The 6,448-nt window shown below is 37.7% G+C and overlaps 1 long non-coding RNA gene across 1 annotated transcript; it reads left to right on the top strand.

The window, feature by feature from the left end:
• Positions 1-1,706: 1,706 nt before the first annotated feature.
• LOC123334261 lies at positions 1,707-3,691 on the top strand. The gene is made up of 2 exons (XR_006552091.2): positions 1,707-1,908; positions 3,506-3,691. It is a non-coding gene; the product is annotated as an uncharacterized LOC123334261 (long non-coding RNA).
• The last annotated feature ends 2,757 nt before the right edge of the window (positions 3,692-6,448 follow it).

Here is a 6,448-nt window from a genome sequence, read left to right as displayed (position 1 = left end):
GTCTGGTTTTGTATTAGGGTGATGGTGGCTTCATAGAATGTTTTGAGGAGTATTCCCTCCTCTTCAAATTTTTGGAAGAGTTTGAGGAGAATTGGTAGAAGTTCTTCTTTGTATGTTTGGTAGACTTCACCTTTGAAGCCATCTGGTCCTGAACTTTTGTTTATAGAGAATTTGTAAATTATACATTCTATTTCACTTCTAGTAATTTGTCTATTGAAATTATCTATTTCTTCTTGTTTCAGTCTTGGTGGGCTGTATGTTTCTAGAAACTTGTCCATTTCTTCTAGGTTGTTGAATTTGCTGGCATATAATGGATCATAGTATTTCTTTATGCTTTTTTTTGTATTTTTGCAGTATCAGTTGGTATGTCTCCACTTTCATTTCTTATTTATTTATTTGAGTTTTCTCTTTTCTTATTGGTGAGCCTGGACAGAGGTTTGGCAATCTTGTTTATGAGAAAGGATAGTGTCTTCAATAGACAGTGTTGGGAAAACTGGACAGCCTCATACAAAAGAATGAAACTAGACTATTATCTTATACCATACAAAAAAGTAACTCAAAATGGATTCGAGTTGAATGTAAGACCTGAAACCACTGAATTCCTAAAAGAAAACCTAGGCAGTATTCTCATTTGTATCAGTCTTAGTCATATTTTTTGGATTTGAATCAAAACACAGGGACATGAAACCAAAAATAAATGGAACAACATCAAACCAAAATGCTTTTTCACAGTGCAGGAAACCATTATCAGAATAAAAGGCAGCCTACTGAGTAGGAGAAGGTATTTGTAAATCATATATCTAACAAAAGGTGAGCTAAATGGATGAAAGGGCTCAACTGTACGGTAATGGGTGGTAACAAGACTAGTGGTGATGATCGCTGTATAGTGTATATAGATGTCAAGTTATAATGCTATACTCCTGGAATGTATATACATATTTTAAAAAACAGTAAATAACTTCTCTGGGAAAAAAAAAACCACAGGTGGAGACCAGAAAGGTCAACAAGGTGATTCATCATAATAACTTCCTGCCCTTCCAGGAACAAAGGGAAAGAGAGTCACTTAATCCCAGAATTTTGGTAATAACACTCAAGGCAGAATTAAGAGGACCATCCCAATATTATATCTTATATCTGGTCTTATATCCTGTGAAAGAATAATTCTGGCCATTAGTATGCTAAAAATGATGTATTTCCCCCCACCCCCACTCCCACCTCTGTCCTAAATTCCATTACAAATCTTTCTAACATCTCTCTAACATTCACTGACAATGTATAGTAGTGTGATAAAATTTCTTATTCCTAGTCCTGTGGTTTCTCCTCTAACCACAGAGCGAGTTATAGGGGTAGGTAGGAGAAAGCTACCTTCTCTCCAATACAGGTGTGTAGAGAAAGAGGAAAGCTCATGGCTTGGTGGGTTGAGTGGAACGGGGTGGAGTAGTTTCATGTAGAACTAAGAAAGCTAGCCTACTTATTTCCCAATACTTTGTTCATATAATCACACTTATTACAGATCCTTATAACCTCTCTAAAAATCCACGTTCCTCATCTACATTTCTGTTTGGTCCTGTGCCTAGTTTACCTGTCATCTTTCGGCCCACATCTGTTTTTCTCTACTCAGCTGTATAATTTTTGAACCTGAGGGTCTGCATACTACTTTTCCTAGGATTCTTTGACAGCTGGCTTCTTGTTATTTTTCTTCTAGAAGGCGTCACTGACCGGATATAGAAAGCAAGAAAATGGAAAAGTTATTTTCCCTCCTCCTCTGCTTCTAAAACCTTCTCTGGAAGTGGCTGTATCCCTCGGGCAATCCTCCATTCTCCATAGTCTCAACATCGGCCAGGAAGCCTCTTCTCTGTGGTTCCAGCATAGTCACAGAGCCCTTCTACTCTACACATCTGGGTTCTGGTAACATCATCTTCATCTTTTTGTCACCAGCCATAGTGATCATAGTTGCTTCATGTATTTACTTAAACTGTAGGTTACTAGCCATTCCCTTTGCATTCTCTCTGTGTGTGTCTTCCTCTGCTGTACCATTTCTCATGTAACCAATTCCCCATGTAAAATTTCTTCTATTTGAAATAGCTACAGAGGTTTCTGTTTTCTTGACTTTTATTAATATAGACCCCAACAAATTTTTTCCAGTTATCTGCTTCTTACCACTAGAATCAGACACTACCTCCCACCCTGAGGTGTGCTCCAGTTACATTCTGCTTCCTCCTCACTTGCTGCCTCTTGAAAGTTACTAATTCCAGAGTCGCATGCTACCTCTTGAAAAAGACCATCAGTGGATGACTTTGATGAAGCAAAACTAAGTTTATTAGACTTACTACGAGAAGAGTGAACACTTGCTAGGGTCCTGGTAACATGTCAGAGAGAAAGTTATAGAAGAGCATTATAAGCTTTCAGAGCTGGATGAGGTGATTTTAAAAAGTCTTTTAAGATAGGAAGCTAGTTGGGATTGGGCAGGCTTTTTAATGTAACAGCTTTAAATTCCAATCCACAGTGAGAGGAGGGACTTAAAGTAATGACGTTAGTTAGTTCACAGTTTTATACTGCAGAAGCAAGTACTTTCCAGAACAGGTAGCCAACTTATTTTCTTGATCCTAGCATTGTCTACGGAGAAGGCGATGGCACCCCACTCCAGTACTCTTGCCTGGAAAATCCCATGGACGAAGGAGCCTGGTAGGCTGTAGTCCATGGGGTCGCTAAGAGTCGGACACGACTGAGCGACTTCCCCTTTCACTTTTCACTTTCATGCACTGGAGAAGGAAATGGCAACCCACTCCAGTGTTCTTGCCTGGAGAATCCCAGGGACGGGGGAGCCTGTTGGGCTGCCGTCTATGGGGTCGCACAGAGTCGGACACGACTGAAGCGACTTAGCAGCAGCAGCAACAGCAGTATTGTCTAGCATAGGAGCTAGGAAGTATACGTGGTTCATGCTTTGTTTAACACAGAGAGAAATTACATTGATTTCCGTTCTTAGTAAACCAGTCTTCTTGTGGTTTTATCTGTCTTTATTTATAATATTTCTTGCCCTTTGAATGTATTTTATCTTTCATTGCACATCTATTCATTTATTAAATATCCATTTATTGAGAACTTACACGGCAGGCATTATTATAGACACTGGAGGATGGAGCCTATAATACATTACACCTTACTAGGAGAGAGAAACAATAGAGATAATACAAGTTTATCAAGCAGTAATAAGTCCTATGAAGAAAAATAAGTTAAAGTAAGCAGAGAAAATGTGACTGTGATGGGTTTCAAATAAGGTATTGAAATCATACCCATCTCTTTAACACCTACGGAATTAGTAACTCTTCAGTAAGTCATTGTCAACCACTATAAATTGAGATGATATGTTTATATATTGACTCATGTTTTTGTCCTCTTAGTAATTCTTTATCTTCCAGAATTCCATTATTAAACCTCTAGACTAAATTTATTGTCTGAATAAGAACAAAGAGTTAAAGTCATGGTTTACAACTTAAATTCTCAGCCTTACAACTGCAAGAAAATTAATTCTGCTGCCAACCTAAGTAGATACATCACCAATTGAGTCTCCAGATGAGAACCAAGCTGTGGCTAACCTGGACTATAGCCTGCTAAGGACTCAGCTAAGCCATGTCCAGACTTCTGACCCACATACACTGTGAGATAATAAAGGTGTGATGATTTAACCTGCTAAATTCGTGGTGATTTTTTACATAACAATAGAAAATATACACTTTGAGTTGATAATATTGAAAGTTTTACCGTCAGATGAAGGAATTTGTAGGGCACAAGGTGAGGGAGACTGAGGATATTGTTACTTTCATAGAGCGATAAAGACAATGGCCTTTGGTACCTGTGAATACTTAATGGAAATCACACTTCCTCCATTCTACATCAAATCAATCTCTTTGTTTCTACAGCTTGCCCTCACTCTCCATTTTAAACATAGTCTTGGCATTTGATACTTCATTGTTCCTGGGCTTATTCATTTAAGAAAAATATCCAGGTTCTGTGACCTGGTAGTTGGTCATTTTGCTCTGATGTGAATTTTAATCATGAGTGATTTGAAGATGGTGTGAGACCAAAATGGCTTAGTGAGTAAGCCTAGCAAAATCCCAAATTTTACTCTCAGAGGTGCTTAGGGTCTGCAATTTACTTGAAGGATTTGCTTGGCCAACTTGACCTCAACTTTGATCAAGGAAAATAGCAACACTTTCTAAAGATGCATTTTCTCACTCTTTTTATGAGAATCAGAGAACATCAGATCAGATCAGTCGCTCAGTTGTGTCCGACTCTTTGCGACCCCATGAATCGCAGCACGCCAGGCCTCCCTGTCCATCACCAACTCCCGGAGTTCACTCAGACTCACGTCCATCGAGTCAGTGATGCCATCCAGCCATTTCATCCTCTGTCGTCCCCTTCTCCTCTTGCCCCCAATCCCTCCCAGCATCAGAGTCTTTTCCAATGAGTCAACTCTTCGCATGAGGTGGCCAAAGTACTGGAGTTTCAGCCTCAGCATCAGTCCTTCCAAAGAATACCCAGGACTGATTTCCTTTAAGATGGACTGGTTGGATCTCCTTGCAGTCCAAGGGACTCTCAAGAGTCTTCTCCAACACCACATTTCAAAAGCATCAATTCTTCCGCACTCAGCCTTCTTCACAGTCCAACTCTCACATCCATACATGACCACAGGAAAAACGACAGCCTTGACTAGACGAATCTTTGTTGGCAAAGTAATGTCTCTGCTTTTGAATATGCTATCTAGGTTGGTCATAACTTTCATTCCAAGGAGTAAGTGTCTTTTAATTTCATGGCTGCAGTCACCATCTGCAGTGATTTTGGAGCCCAAAAAAATAAAGTCTGACACTGTTTCCACTGTTTCCCCATCTATTTCCCATGAAGTGGTGGGACCGGATGCCATGATCTTCGTTTTCTGAATGTTGAGCTTTAAGCAACTTTTTCACTTTCCACTTTCACTTTCATCAAGAGGCTTTTGAGTTCCTCTTCACTTTCTGCCATAAGGGTGGTGTCATCTGCATATCTGAGGTTATTGATATTTCTCCCCGCAATCTTGATTCCAGTTTGTGTTTCTTCCAGTCCAGCGTTTCTCTTGATGTACTCTGCATATAAGTTAAATAGTTGTCCATATCAAAGAACTCTATTATTTTTATTACTTTTATTAATTGGGTGTCTTAGAATGGGATTTTTAGAAAACAAAGAGGCGAGTTTACTTCTCACTGCTATTACTGCTAGCAGACCACCCAGAATCCAGAGCTCAATGTAGCTTTTGTGTTCTCTTCTCATTATCAAGTATATAGTAACTCTGGGGACACAACAGAAACATTCTTTGAGAGAAGAAAGCTAACTGATAGTGCTAATGATAGCAATAAAGAGAAACTAAAGAAGTCTAAGAAAGAGAAGTTCTTTGCATTTTAAAGGTTAGCTATTGTTTTAGGATATGTCCTCCATGCATGTCAAGAATCTACTCTAAAATGCACCAATTGTGGAAAACTTGGAAAGAAAATACACTAAAAGGGAGGAACATATCCATACTATTATTATCCTAAAATAACAAAAGTAACATTTTGGAATATATATTTCCAATCCTTTTTCTGTGTATTAATATAGTTGAAATGAATAGCTCTCTACTTTTTGCTCTAACATATGAAAGACGAAGAAACTACCTAAAAATAAAAACTTCCAACAAATATATTTTAACAAATGCATTCTATTCCATTACATTAAAGTAACATAATTTGTTATCTAAGTTCAGTTTGGGCTAAATCTTACAAATCTTGATATTTTGATGGTTTCATTTTCTTTCAATTGTAGTTCTTTGGTGATTCGTTCTTCAACATGCTTATTTAGTAGAAGTGCATTGTTTAATGTGCAAATATTTGGGGATTTCCCAGATAGCTCTCTCTTGTTAATTTCTATGTTAGTTCTACTGTTGTCAGAGAATATACTACATATTTGAATCTTTTAAAATTTATTGACTCATTTTGCAGCTCAAATGTATGATTTATTTTGATGGATGTGGCATGTTTGAAAATGTTTACTCTGCTGTTCTTTGGTAAAGTGCTCTATCAAAAAATGTCAATTAGGTCAAGTTAAAAAAAAGTAACATAACTTGTGATATAGTTTACTTAATAATCTTCCAATTAACCACTATTTTTCCAGTTCCATTATTTTAAAAAATAACACTGTAATAAACATTTTACAAAAAATTGTATTCTTAAACATAAGTGTGTAGGGAAAAAACATGTGTGTGTGTATATACATATCTATGTGTATGTGTGTATGCGTATGTGAAAGTAAATGTGTCATTATCCCTTGTAGCTCAAATAGTAAAGAATCTGCCTGAAATGCAGGAGACTTAGGTTCAATCCATCAGTTTGGAAGATCCCTTTGAGAGGAAATGGCAACTCACTCCAGTATTCTTGCCTGG

Source organism: Bubalus bubalis, chromosome 6, assembly GCF_019923935.1.
Source record: "Bubalus bubalis isolate 160015118507 breed Murrah chromosome 6, NDDB_SH_1, whole genome shotgun sequence".
Classification (NCBI taxonomy): Eukaryota; Metazoa; Chordata; class Mammalia; order Artiodactyla; family Bovidae; genus Bubalus; species Bubalus bubalis.
This window is presented reverse-complemented; position numbering and strand designations above follow the sequence as displayed.